We start from the raw sequence: 15,406 nt of genomic DNA on the forward strand, positions 1-15,406 counted from the left end.
ACTCCTCTTCTCCCCAATCCTATTCACTACCTCCTCAATAGTTATGTGATCTACCCATCTAATCTTCAGCATTCTTCTGCAGCACCACATTTCGAAAGCTTCTATTCTCTTCTTGTCCAAACTAGTTATTGTCCCTCTTTCACTTCCATACATGGCTACACTCCATACAAATACTTTCAGAAACGACTTCCTGACACTTAAATCTATACTCGATGTTAACAAATTTCTCTTCTTCAGAAACGCTTTCCTTGCCATTGCCACTCTACATTTTATATCCTCTTTACTTCGACCATCATCAGTTATTTTGCTCCCCAAATAGCAAAACTCCTTTACTACTTTAAGTGTCTCATTTTCCAATCTAATTCCCTTAGCATCACCCGATTTAATTTGACTACATTCCATTATCCTCGTTTTGCTTTTCTTGATGTTCATCTTATATCCTCCTTTCAAGACACTGTCCATTCCGTTCAACTGCTCTTCCAAGTCCTTTGCTGTCTCTGACAGAATTACAATGTCATCGGCGAACATCAAAGTTTTTACTTCTTCTCCATGGATTTTAATACCTACTCCGAATTTTGCTTTTGTTTCCTTTACTGCTTGCTCAATATACAGATTGAACAAAATTGGGGAGAGGCTACAACCCTGTCTTACACCCTTCCCAACCACTGCTTCCCTTTCATGCCCCTCGACTCTTATAACTGCCATCTGGTATCTGTACAAATTGTAAATAGCTTTTCGCTCCCTGTATTATACCCCTGCCACCTTCAGAATTTGAAAGAGAGTATTCCAGTCAACATTGTCAAAAGCTTTCTCTAAGTCTACAAATGCTAGAAACGTAGGTTTGCCTTTTCTTAATCTAGCTTCTAAAATAAGTCGTAGAGTCAATATTGCCTCACGTGTTCCCATATTTCTACGGAATCCAAACTGATCTTCTCCAAGGTCGGCTTCTACCAGTTTTTCCATTCATCTGTAAAGAATTCGCATTAGTATTTTGCAGCCGTGACTTATTAAACTGATAGTTCGGTAATTTTCACATTTGTCAATGCCTGCTTTCTTTGAGATTGGAATTATTATATTCTTCTTGAAGTCGGAGGGTATTTCGCCTGTCTCATACATTTTGCTCACCAGATGGTAGAGTTTTGTCGGGACTGGCTCTCTCGAGGATGTCAGTAGTTCTGATGGAATGTTGTCTACTCCCGGGGCCTTGTTTCTATATACTATGTGATCAAAAGTGTCCAGACACCCCCCCGAAAACATACGTTTTTCATATTAGGTGCATTCTGCTGCCACTTACTGCGAGGTACTCCGTATCACCGACCTCAGTAGTCATTAGACTTCGTGAGAGAGCAGAATGGGGCGCTCCACAGAACTCACAGACTTCGAATGTGGTCAGGTGGTTGGATGTCACTTGTGTCATACATCTGTATGCAAGATTTCCTCACTCCTAAACATTCCTAGGTCCACTGTTTCTGATGCGATAGTGAAGTGGAAACATGAAGGGACATGTACAGCACAAAAGTGTACAGGCCGACCTCGTCTGTTGAATGACAGAGACCGCCGACAGTTGAAGAGGGTTGTAATGTGTAATGGGCAGACATTTATCCAGACCATCACACAGGAATTCCAAAATGCATCAGGATCCACTGCAAGTACTATGACAGTTAGGCGGGGAATGAGAAAACTTGGATTTCATGGTTGAGCGGCTGCTCATAAGCCACACATCACACTGGTAAATGCCAAACGATGCCTCGCTTGGTGTAAGGAGTGTAAACATTGGGCAATTGAACAGTGGAAAAACGTTGTGTGGACTGACAAATCACGGTACACAATGAGGTGGTCTGATGGAAGGGTGTGAGTATGGCGAATGCCTGATAAACATCATCAGCCAGTGTGTGTAGTGCCAACAGTAAAATTCGGTGGTGGTGGTGGTGTTATGGTGTGGTCGTGTTTTTCATGGAGGGGACTTGCACCCTTTGTTTTGGATGGCACTATAACAGGACAGGTCTGCACTGATGTTTTAAGCACTTTCTTGCTTCCCACTGTTGAAGAGCAATTCGGGGATGGTGACTGCATCTTTCAACTCAATGGAGCATTTGTTCATAACGCACGATCTGTGGTGGAGTGGTTACATGACAATAACATCCCTGTAATAGACTGGCCTGCACAGCGTCCTGAGCTGTATCCTGTAGAATACCCTTGGCATGTTTTGGGATGCCGACTTCGTACCAGGCCCCACCGACCGGCATCAATACCTCTCCTCAGTGCAGCACTCCATGAAGAATGGGCTGCCATTCCCCAAGAAACCTTTCAACACCTGATTGAATGTATGCCTGTGAGAGTGAAGGCTGTCTTCAAGGCTAAGGGTGGCCCAACAACATATTGAATTCCAACATTACTGATGGAGGGCATCATGAATAGTGTATCTCGCTATGTTTGAGCTCAGAATTTGTTCTAAGATTCTACAAGAATGGTAGTTTTATGGATCACTTCTACTACCCTTCTTGTAGAGGGGTGTGACATGTGCCTCTTTCCAAGAACTAGGCAAGGGTTTTTGTTCAAGGGAGCTACGACACATTATAGTTAGAAGATAGACTAACTCAGCCACAAATTCAGTTTAGACTCTGACAGGGATTCCGTCAGGGTGGGATTCCATCAGGGCCTGGAGCTTTGTTCAGTTTTAAAGATTTCTACTGTTTCTCAACACCACTGACACTAATACTTATTTCATTCATCTTTTCAGTGGTAGGAAGATTAAATTGGGGCAACTCTCCTGGGTTTTCCCTTGTAAAGGAACATTTGAAAACAGACTTAAGCATTTCAACTTTTGCTTTGCTAGCCTCAATTTCAGTTCCTGTACCATTCACAAGGGACTGGACACTAACTGTGGTGCCACTAATAGCCTCTACACATGACAGAATTCCTTTGTGTTCTATAAGAGATCATTTGACAATATTCTGCTGTGGTAGTCGTTGAAGGCATCATGCATTGCTCTCTTGACAGCCAAACGCGTTTCATTCAGCATTTCTCTATCTATAGCCCTATGCTTCGTTTTATACCTATTATGCAATAATCTCTGTTTCTTTAGCAGTTTCTTTACAGTGACTGTATACTGTGGAGGTTCCCTCCCATTATAAACTGTTCTAATGGGTGCATATCTATTCAGTGCTTGGTCAAATATTTTTTTAAACTAGAGCCAGAGTTCTTCTACTTGCTCCTGACCTGTGCTGAAAGTTTCAATTTCCTCATTGGCATATGACACTACCAACTTTTAATCTAGTTTACTGAACATATGTATTTTTCTACTTGTTTTAATTGTCCTTTGTACTTTGGTAATCATTGTTGCCACAATTGCGCCATCATCACTAATACCAGTTTTGATATGGACATCCTCAAAGAAGTCAGTTCCATTTGTTACTGTCATATCCAATATATTGCCATCATCAGTGGGGTTACTAACTATCTGTTTTAGGTAGCTTTCAGAGAAGGCATTTAGTAAAGTTTCACAGGATGTCTTATCACGCTTACCTCTAACAAAACTGTAATATTCCCAAGTAATCAACCAATGATTACAGTATGATTGGGAAACTCATATACAAGTGAATATGATGTTTTTGGTTACATCAGGAGATGAGTCTGGTGGGTGGTAGAAGGATCCAGCTATCATTTTATGCCCATCCCTAATGCTGAGTCTTACCCAAACAATCTCACATGCAGCTTAAATTTCTGTCTGCAGATTTGAATTTTTCAAATTTGAATTTTTTGTCTACTACGACAAATACCTACCTACATATCCCATTTGCCTATCCTTTTGATATACACTTAAATTTCCCTGAAAATCTCACTGCTATCAGTTTCAGGTTTCAACCAGCTTTCTGTACATTGTATTATGTGAGCTTCACTACTTTTTATGAATGCTCCAAACTCTGGCATTTTGGTGTGAATGCTCCGTCAGTTTACCATTAGGATTTTAATGCTTACACCTAAGGGAGACATTTATGTCGATCTTACACGGATACTTCTGGGTTTCCTACAGCTATTATCGGGATTAGATAGAGAGTTGGCTAATCTAAAAACCTTTTTGTGCACCCCACACACAGTCAGCTACCTGAGTAGCAGCCTCTGAAGTTTAGTGCACATCTGGCAAGGGATACTGCAGTTCTCAACCCTGTGGCACAATTCCAGGAAATTGCAGCCTAACTTGTCACAGAACCTTCAAAGTCCCTTGCTCAGTCCTTCCACTTGATTCAGAACCAAAGGGCTGTGATCAGTTCTGGGGACAATGCTGCAAATTGTGAGCTTCATTGAAACTCCACGCGCAGTGCTGGTCTTAACCTTCTCTGCCACTCGCTGGAATGACCCAAAAATGATATCGGAGTCCAGACAACAGGCATCATTTGTTCCAACATGCGCCACAATCTGCAGCTGGTTGCACCTTGTTCCCTCACTGGCTGCCGGACTACCCTCTTCAACATGTTGGATGAGGCCCCCAGACACACACACTGAGTGTACCTGGTGTCCGCCCCTATCAGTTGCTGCCATTTCCCTAATGGGTACCATCATTCACCGAATGTTTGAATTTCCAACAATTAATAGACCCCCTGCCCTTTTGTGTTTGCCTCCTCCTGACACTGGACAAAACAGGTTTCCCCAAAACAGGTGAAACAAGCCCCACTGGCTTAGTTTCAGTGAAAGACAGCAACTCAAACTTGTTAGTTAGTGTGATCGGTACTACACCCTGTGTCCTCCCTGGTCTCTGTCCACCCTGTACAGGACACCTTGATCTACCTTTGACATGCTACTCACAGTAAAGGGGATGAGAAATGACATAGCTTGTACTTTTTGCAGAGGAGACAGGATCCACAGGAGAGGATAGTACTTGAGGTATCTCAGTTACAGGTATCAAGGTACACAACTCTTGGGAGCTTTTCCAACACACCAATTCGCAGCAGCTGTTAGTTGGTTGACAGAAGTCTGGACTGTTTTCAGCTGCGTATGAATGTCAACCGTGTCATTCCATGTTTGAGAACAGCATTCACAGTAGGGCTGCATATTGGCTGGTGCAATGTATTACAAAGCAGCAAAAAATAAATTAGGCCTGCTGATTATCTTTTAATCTGTTGAGCTAAAATGATGCTGGTTCCCTATAAATTGAAGCAGATACACAAAATGAGATTTCTATTAAGACAACACAAAAAACCTGTGGTAAAAATTATTAGTTTCCTAAAACATTTTGATGTTCATTATAAATACAGAACATCAACTATGACTTACTCCACAACTAATTTATTTCCGTTATTAAATAAACTAAAAGAGAGAGAGAGAAAATGACAGCGTGTGGTAGTTCTGTATAAAAACTTAAGTGCATTACGTGCTGCAAGATCTAAAAGAATCCTATCAGTTTACCCTTCTATTTATATGCTTTGTAGTGTTCCCTTATTTTATCTTCTCCTCATTAGCTATTGAAATAACCTCGCTTTGTAATGTAATTTTAATTTCTACCCAAAAGCACATTCAACACAGCGCGGAAAAATACACGTCTTTCGAATCAAAGCAAGAGAGAGAGAGAGTCATCTATTAGTTCTTCAAAAACAAAAACCTACGCAAAAGTAAAAAGACGAACAAAATTATTTATAAATCGGTCGCTGGCGCAGCGCTCTTCTGCATGCGCGATCGTAAATTATATCTTTGTATTGGCGGAGGTGCGGAAGTCAAAGTACCATTACAATGCCTCCTCTACTGACACGCTCCGCAAGCGAGCGTGGCAGTATAGAAAATTTACATAGATACATATATATGAGAAAATAAGAAATTTACATATTACAAAAAATATTTCTGAGCACAATGCTCTTTGCATATCAGTCTTTGTATACAGTCTTTTTGGTGTTTATCTTCTTTAGGAGTCGTAACATTAATGTCTTTGAATTGCAGCGTATTATCGTTGCTTAGCACAGCGTTTGAATTCAGTTCACATGATTCGTGTTTACAATGGAATTGGTGCCGACTGAGATGTCGCATAGTACGGAAAGGGTGTTAGCGCGCGCGCGAGAAGCGAGAGATCACGTGTCGGAGTACAGTATGGTGTCGTCAGCGTAAATGGCCTTCTCCACTCTGGGTACCGCAGTGTTGCCAACTCTAAAAAACCCGAGTCGCTAGATTCAATATCAAAAGTCGCTAAAACTGATTTTACTAGGGGTGTACTGAAAATTTCGTCCTGTGAATGGTGCAATAAGCCATTGGGGGAGGGTGGGGGGTAATAAAATACTAATAAAAATTGTCTCATATACGTAATTGCTATATTGTCTTCATTAAATGACGCATCGCTTGCAACAACATACATATAAAATACGCTAACGTTTAATTAAACATGTTATCATAATTGATGCAACACATAAATTGTTGCTTCAATCACAGTAGTCAAATATACTAGAAAAATGCAACTATATTTGTAACAAAAGAAAGAAAGCAAGAACTCAAATTAGGTTACAAAATATATACATACCGGAATGTGAGCTATTCATCGTCGTCACTCAGAAGATCGAATAACTGTTCTGTTTCATGCTCTGACAGTACTGTAGTTGATGTAGAGGGTTGAACGTCGCTCAAAAGATGATGTTGCAGTTCGACTAGTTTTGTAGCAAAAGAGTCATTTTTGTTCATTCCAATAAGCTCCAATACATCTGACGGTATGTCAAAAAATGCACAATCTTTGTTTTGTTTCTTCAGCTGGTCTCTCAATATGATGAAAGCATTAATTGTCTTTAACGATAATCTGTTACGTTGTTTAGTTTTTATAATGTTCATACAACTGAATATTCTTTCCATTTCTACATTTGAATGCGGTAGGCATAGAACAGTCATTGCTAGCTGTGAAATCAAAGAAAAAGGATTCTCCCCTGCGGCATTTTTATACCGCAAAACCTGACTCCAAAATCGAACAGTGTTAGTAGTGTTATTCCACCTAATGAAGTTGATATTATGCCATTCTTGCAGCATACTGTCTATGAAATCGCCACTAAATGGCTCTGAGCACTATGGGACTTAACATCTATGGTCGTCAGTCCCCTAGAACCTAGAACTACCTAAACCAAACTAACCTAAGGACATCACACAACACCCAGTCATCATGAGGCAGAGAAAATCCCTGCCCCGCCGGGAATCGAACCCGGGCGCGGGGAGCGAGAACGCTACCACACGACCACGAGCTGCGGACAAAATCGCCACTAAAACCCAATTCTTTGGCTGCATCCGCTACAGCATTATTTTTCTTCACTTTTAGTGTTTCTTCAACATTCAGCACTGACATTTTTTTCAGGATCGTAACGTTACTCGGCATTCTTTGTTGAATTTCTTTTATGAGTTTCAGACTAAACTGAATGCATCTCTTCTTCAAATAAACTTTATGTTCTTCAGACGAACTTGACTCAGACAATTTCTGTTCAAACATAATGCCAAGGTTCGGATTTGCGTACATACATTCACTTGGAACTGGTGTTGTCAACAAATCAACAGCTGGAAAAACTATGTATTGTCCGAGTGACTGCATGAGATATACAAGTGTATCTAGTAGTTTAGTGGGGTCATTGTCTTCTTCTTCAAAAGATTTTATTACTATTTGTACGTCTTTTAAAGCATGTTTAAGGTAAAACATGTAAAGGTGATTTGAGTCGTCATAATACATCTTGTACAAAAGATTGGCAGTATAACAATTGTCTTGAAACATGGCAAGTGAAAAATGTAGCTTTAGTTTTTCCCACTGCTGCAGAATTTTTCGTATTGCGGGTTCAATTGAAAGCCAACGTGTTGCACAGACCTTCGAAATTTTTAGTGGCTGTTTTCCACAATTTATTTTCTCATAAACCTTTTTATATTCCTCTTGTCTTTTGGGTGAAATGGAGAACCAATTGTAGGTTTCCCGTACAAGAAACTCTATGTTTCTAGGTATGGTATTCACTGAGGCGTGCGAAACTGCAAGCTGAAGAGAGTGACAAATGCAATGGATCAATACCAAATGCTTCAAACCATATTCTCTCTTGAGTTGTTCGAAAATCCCATTGTTTATCCCAACCATTGCAGAAGCATTATCTGTGCCAATTCCTACCATATTAGCGACTGGAAGTTTGAGATCTTTCAAAGAATTCACAAGAACAGCAGCCAGATTACTTGCATCTGCAGTTCCTACTACAGCGAGTTTGAGAAATTCTGATCAAATGGTTTGGTTGTTTACACTATAGTACCGTATATCGATACCTAGCATTTTAGATATTGATACATCTGTGGATTCATCTATTAGTACACTGTGTTTTTGGTTACCTATATTTTCAGCCAATGATTGTGTAAAATATGGAGCCAAAACTTCAGTTGTAATGTTAGTGCACTTTGTACGATGTAATTGCATGTTTTTAGCGCCCTCATCACCGGAAAACACCTTCTTGCACAGTATTCCTAAATGATCTACAGCTAAAACAGAACAATGTTCAGCAATAAATAAAGAAAGGGCGCCTTCCGCTCTGCTTGCTATTCTAACTGTAGTTTTCGGAACAATTTTCACAGGTAAGGTGGTTTGTGTTTTTTTTAAATAAATTTTTTGTTTATGCTTAATAGTTTTCGAATGCTTTCTAATATCACACAATTTATCATAAAACTCTGTTGCACATACTTGACATCTTGCCTTCGATAAGTCTCCAACGACTGGTTTCAGCCACCCATTGAATTCAGGTTCTGCTTCCCAAGCATCCCGATATTTTTGAGCGTACTGCTTCTTCTTCTGCGGTAAATCCATTATGTAAGCCACCACAACATAAGTTTCACCAATTTATAATCACTGAAAATACATTAAAACTCAGGCGAACTAGAGGTCATGAAAGAATCTACTCACTCGTTAACTCGATATCAGTCCTATTGTTCATTGTTTAAAACGTAATGTCTGAGATACCCCCACCGAATTGTTCTTGTGTTACCACTGTGCATGTGGTAATCATTTGACTGCGAGTTAACATTTCGAAAAATTAGAGGTTGCTGGACAGAAATGTATTTTATTATACTTAATATTACATATGTTTTTTGTCAATTCGAAAAATAAAGGAACTTCAAAAGTTGAAGAATTATAGAGCGTTACGCTATCGACGATAACAGGCTAGTGGGTAATGAATAATGAATTGTTCTATAGTCAAGGTTTTCTTACTCTGTAGGCAATTCCCACATTCAGAAAATGCTGAACAATGCTACATGATCTGCTAAGAACTTAATTTAACTTAGTAAATCTAGAACAAAGTCAGTGTAGTACCCATTCTATAGTTAAAATCTTAGTTTTGTTAATGAAATTGCTGGCCCAAAATAATTTTGATTTGTACTCCAAAAGTCGCCAGGTAAGTCGCTAACTAATTTTTGTCGCTAAAAAGTTTTTTTTGTCACTAAGACGAAGGCAAATGTCGCCATTTCTAGCGACAAAGTCGCTAAATTGGCAACACTGGGGTACCGTTGCCATGTCTGAGGTGTACATTACGTACAGAACCGGTCCAAGGACTGATCCTGGGGGGAACGCCGGCTTTGATGTTGCGCGCACGAGAGACTGCATTGTCGAGTCGTACCACAAACGTCCGATGCTCGAGGTAAGACGCTATCAGTTTTACATACACTCTTGGCAGTCGAAGTGTGTGGAGTTTCCAAAGTAGTCCGTGGTGCCAAACGCTGTCAAACGCCTTAGTTACGTCTAGTAGGACTGCACCACAAAATTCCCGTCGGTTGAAGGCGTCTTTAATGTATTCAACCGCTCGGAGAATTTGCTGCGTAGTCAAGTGCCCACTTCGAAAACCGAATTGTTCCGGCGGTAGGATGTCCAGTTGTGTCGCTAGTCGTTGAAGGCGTTGAAGTAGTAGTCTCTCGAAAAGTTTGCTGACGTGAGGAAGCAGGCTGATGGGTCGATAGCTGGTGGGGTGTTTCTTGTTTTTGCCCGGTTTCGGAACTGCTACGATGACTGAGTGCTTCCATGCAGCAGGAAACGTAGCTGTCATAAGAATCCAGTTGAACAGTGCAGCAAGATGGATGATCGCCGACCAGGGTAGTTGCTTGAGTACTCTGCCGGCGATGTCGTCCGATCCTGGTGCCTTGTTGTTTGGAAGCAGTCTGATGCCCACTTGCACTTCTTCAGGTGTTACTGGGGTGATTGGTTCTTCTTCTTCAACGTCTTCTTGTAGTAGTGCGGTGACGTCTCGTTCGATATCAGCAGTACGTTGCAAGTCGACTCGGTCTTCTAACGGCTGGAAGTTAGCTTCGAAGACGTCTGCAAGCATGTCAGCTTTTTCTTCGGGTCGGTAAGCTGTGCGGTCATCAGTCGTTAGTGGTGGCATTCTCGTCTTCCGGTTCGTGAAGTGGCTCACTGTTTGCCATCCTAGTGGATCGAGTGTGAAGCTGCGGAGCTTGTCTGCCCATCTCTCATTACGGTGTACAGCAATACCGGCTCGAATTTCTCTTCTGAGTTGATTAATACGTCGTTTGAGAGCTGCATTGCGCGTAATGCGCCACTCTCTGCATAGTCGATTCCGCGTCCGGATGGAGGCGAGGATGTCCTGTGGCAGGCTGGGCACCACTGGGCGATGCGGCTGTGGTGGCGGTGTGGCTTCGTGAAGGGCGTCAGTGATAATGGTGGTGAGTCGAGTAAATAATTCTTCAGAGATGTCTTCGTCGATGTCGTTGAATGCATAGTCTACATGCTCGCGAAAGCGGTCCCAGTTCGTTCGTCGTAAGTTTAGTCGTCCAGGTACATGTTCTGCTGTCACTCGTAAGCTGAAGAGGACCAGAAGGTGGTCTGAATTGAGTCCATGGATGACATCAGCGTCCAGGAATTGTGGGATTCCTTTCGTTATTGCAATGTCGATGACATCGAGCACACCTCGCGAGGGATAGCATGTGGGCTCTTCAGGGCCACATGCATGAGCGTGGGCTTCTTCAAGTGCCTGAAGAAGTATTCGTCCACTCCAGTTGGTTACTGATGAGTTCCATGCTGCGTGTTTGCAGTTTAAGTCTCCTGCGATAAAGAGCTTGCCTGGCACACGTAGGAGCGATCTTGCGTCTTCGAGAGTGATGATTCGTCGTGGGCTGCGGTAGATAGAGATGAATGTGGTACCCAGAGTGGAGAAGGCCATTTACGCTGACGACACCATGCTGTACTCTAGCAGCCGATGGAAAGAAGTACTCGTACCAAGACTGCAGAGCGCCTTCAACAGATTGGAAGACTGGGCGGCTCGCTGGAGGATCAGCTTCAACCCGATGAAGATGCAGACAATCATCTTTACGTGGAAACGGACTATGCCACAACGACAACTATGGAACACAACTACCCTGGCTGTCATCAGTAAGATACTTGGGGGTTATCATGGATAAGAAGCTTACGTGGCACCAGCACATCACAGACCTTCGAAAGAAGATTCACCAGCGCCTAGGGGCTTTATACCCTATTCTCAACGAGCGGTCTGAACTATCTATCTCGAACGGCCTCCTCATTTACCGGATGTACCTCCGCCCTTTGTTTGACTATGCTTGTGAAGTCTGGGGCGTTGCTGCTAAGACGCATAATCAACGACTACAGTCGTTACAAAATAAAATTTTACGCAGAGTGTTTCATGTTAACTGCCAGTTTCCACATCAATACCTCCACGAAGCTGCAGAAGAATTGGAAGTCCTCGACAGACATAAGAAGATTGCAAGACATTTCTACGAGAAGACGCGGACATCAACAAATCATCTCATCAGGGACCTTGGAGCACCACCACGACCATGAGAACGACACAGACGACCAGTTGCAATGCTAGATAGATGAAGCACCGCAACCTTAGGAAAACAACGTGATAAAGTAAGGAGAAAACAAAATAAATTAAGATCCTAACACAGCCCACGCCCTTCCCGCAAAACACACAAAAATAAAGATAACAAATTTCCCCCAAACCTTAAGATGAAGGCAATGCCTACCGGTAAATCCTTCGTAAATAGCTGCCATCAGCCTTCAGAAGTGGAAGTAACAATGGAATTAATTCGAACAATAAATGTTTCTATTATATTGCTCCAATGTCTTTAAATGTAGTATCGGATTCTGAGTGTGTGTGTACTGCCTGGATCTCTTGCATGTGACTTGAAGAAAATCCAAAGTTTGTTCAATGTGTCAACACGAAATTGTGATCTCCAGCAGTCGAATTTTGGTGGCGCCTACCGGGGTATAAATGGTCAATGAGGGCACAGGAAACACCTCACTGCCTACGACAGATGATGAGCTTGTCTTTTACACCAACCTGAAGACCTGCCGGCTTCCACAACATCATACACTTCAAAGCATATTGACACTACGTAAATATTGCTTGACCAGTGTTCCATCACGTTGGTTTCTTCTTTGCATTTTCAGTTCCATTTATATGAATCATGTGCTGCATGCACAAGTCCTTTGCAGTTCATTAACATCTACTTAAAATACATTTCTTGATATAGTAAGTACATAAATATACAAATATTTACAATTAATCATTACATGAAATAGTTACATTGTTGTCATATAGTACATATACAGAATTAAATGAAAAATATAGTAAATTTTACGTTACATTCAATATCATTCTGCTGACATGTGAATTACATTACATTCAGATTGAAATATACATTTTATTTATTTTATTTGTTAGCTCATTCTTTTTTTCCTTTTTTTTTCGTTACACTTGCAACATTTGAAGATAATTGTGGCAACTCGCTAGAATATTCAACTTAAAATTCATCTTGCCTCCTGGAATAAAATTTACACATTTTTCAAGCTTCAAGACAGCCCTCTGTAGGAGGATAGGTTCATGGGATGGTTGCTAACTACTTCATAAATACTAGTAAAGTCATCTCCTGCAGTGGACTACACAAAATAAAATATAAATAAAATACATGTTAACTTAATATAATGTAAAAGTTCCTATACCTAATACCGTTTCTAAGTGTGGTGTCCCCACTATTGCTGTTTCTAAGAGTGGTACCCCTCTATTACCGTTTCTAAGAGCGGTGCCCCTCTAAATCCCTCTAAATATCTTAGGATCCTACAAGTATGTACATCAGTGTGGTAAGTATATATATATATATATATATATATATATATAGTTCAAGTCAATCATGTTCCTATAAAGTTTGTGTAGTTCATCTCCTTCCTTTCATGAGTATCAAGCAATATAAATAAATGTTTTACTTAATAAATAAATAAATCTTCTTAGATAATTGCTGCTGCGTTCCATGCTGTATATCCATTCTGTATTTACCTTGTGGTACCTGTAAAATTCTATTCATAAATAAATATTTGTGTATGTCTCTCCATACTGTCAGATAATCACAAATTATATAATGTCAAATATTTCATCAACATGTATAAATTTTTCTAAGGGAGGGATGAGAGTATGAGACGCAACAGAGGACTGGCGTTTTGTTTTCTCCTTATTCTCCTTTCTGTTTAATGGTGCATTAGTTCAGTTCAGTAGATGATCTTTAATTATGTCATTAGATTACTGCTAAATATGTTCTCTTAAATAATTCTTCCAATCTGAAGTGTCAAACCTACATAACTCCAAAAATTTCATTACAAGTTCCCATTAGATTAGTGTTAATGTGTTATAGATTTAAATCTTCTGGTATATTTCCAACAGTGGCTGCTGTAAATAATTCTTTCCACATAAATCTATACTTTTACCTTTAGTTATAAGAATATATAAGACATCACATAAGTTATTATCTCAGCCATACCAATCTTTCAATAAATAATATTCTTTCCACTACTTCCACTCTGTATTCCATGAGTACATGTGATATAGCATTCAAATCTAGTTTCTCTCCTCTCAACATATTCTCAATTACTCATAACATTCTCACCTAACCAATATTCACTCTTCACAAATAACATACACTTATTCCTCAGCATTATATATATATATTTTTTCCTTTCATTCATCACCACTTACTTTTTACTTCAACAACAACAATAATAATAATAATAATAATAATACCCTTTTTTCATCTTATATTCCATTTACCTCTCTCCGTATTACTATTTGTCCTCTAATTAAACTAAAATTACATTCACTCATCTCATTCAGTCACTCACATCACTCATATCAACATTACTATTATCACATGCCTCCTAAAGAAAATAATTCTGTTCAGTTCTCTGCCTCCTCTAATGTGTATATGCCTCCTCTAATGTGTATATGCCTCAATAGCAACTCCTCTTATAACAAAATATCTTATTAGCTATTGGATGGTTCACATTGCTTTCTAGACTTACCTGCATTCATTAGATTGTAAGTATCTGTATAACTTAAATGTAGGCTCATCATAACTGTATATCATATTAATTATCTTCTCCTCATTAGCTAACATTTTACCGTATCAATTTTTTCAAATGTCTGTGTGGATGTAGACCTCTGGGTTTGTGTGTTAATGGATATTCTAATGAATAACAGCCAGGGTATGGAATATTTGCAATTCGGTATGGTCCAGAGTATAAGATCTGCCATTTCCTGTTTAAATGTTTCAGTTTTGTGGGTTTAGGACGTGTTCTTAGTAAAACTAACTCATCAACTTGAAATGTTTGTGCTTTCCTGACACCTCTGTCATATTTCTGCTTTCTTTCCTTAGCTTTGTCACATAATGTTGTGTAAGCTTGTCTTACCTTTTCTTCTAAACTAACATGATTTGTTGTTGCTGTAAATTTAGGTAGAGGATCTGTCCATTCATTTCTTTCTGTTTAATCCATAATTAATTCAGTTGGTGTGTATCCAGTATAAATGTGAGTTAAATTGTTCACTATTTGTTCAAATGGTGCTAGGTATTCTACCCATTTTGTGTGCTTCTCTGGTGTGTGTGTGTTCTCATAAACTGTCCAAATTCTCGAAATGTTCTTTCTACTGGGTCTCCTGCTGCATGAAATCTTGAAATTAAAATATGTTTAACATTCTGTTCTTCAATAAATGTCTTCCATTTTAAACTGGTAAAATATGCTGCATTATCCGTGATCATAACTTCAGGTTTTCCTATTCTTACAAAATAATCTGTTAATAGACATCTGGTAATAGCAGTGGTAGAAACTGAACGTAAAGCATATAATTTTAAATACTTTGTGAAAACATCTAATGCAGCAAGGATGTATTTCATTCCTCCACGTGCTTGTGGATAGGGTCCCGCAATATCTAAAGAAATTAGCTGTAATGGCCTCTTAGGTATGATTGGGTGCAATTCATTCATGCTTGTGCGATTAGAATATTTGGCTTTCTGACATACGATGCATTTCCTAATATTACGCAATACTCGTCGCCTTAAATTTGGAAAGTAGCAATATTGTATAATCTTATCTGTACATTTGGTTACACCATAGTGTCCCCAAGTTGTGTGTGTAAATAAA

This window comes from Schistocerca piceifrons, chromosome 4 (assembly GCF_021461385.2).
Source record: "Schistocerca piceifrons isolate TAMUIC-IGC-003096 chromosome 4, iqSchPice1.1, whole genome shotgun sequence".
NCBI lineage: Eukaryota > Metazoa > Arthropoda > Insecta > Orthoptera > Acrididae > Schistocerca > Schistocerca piceifrons.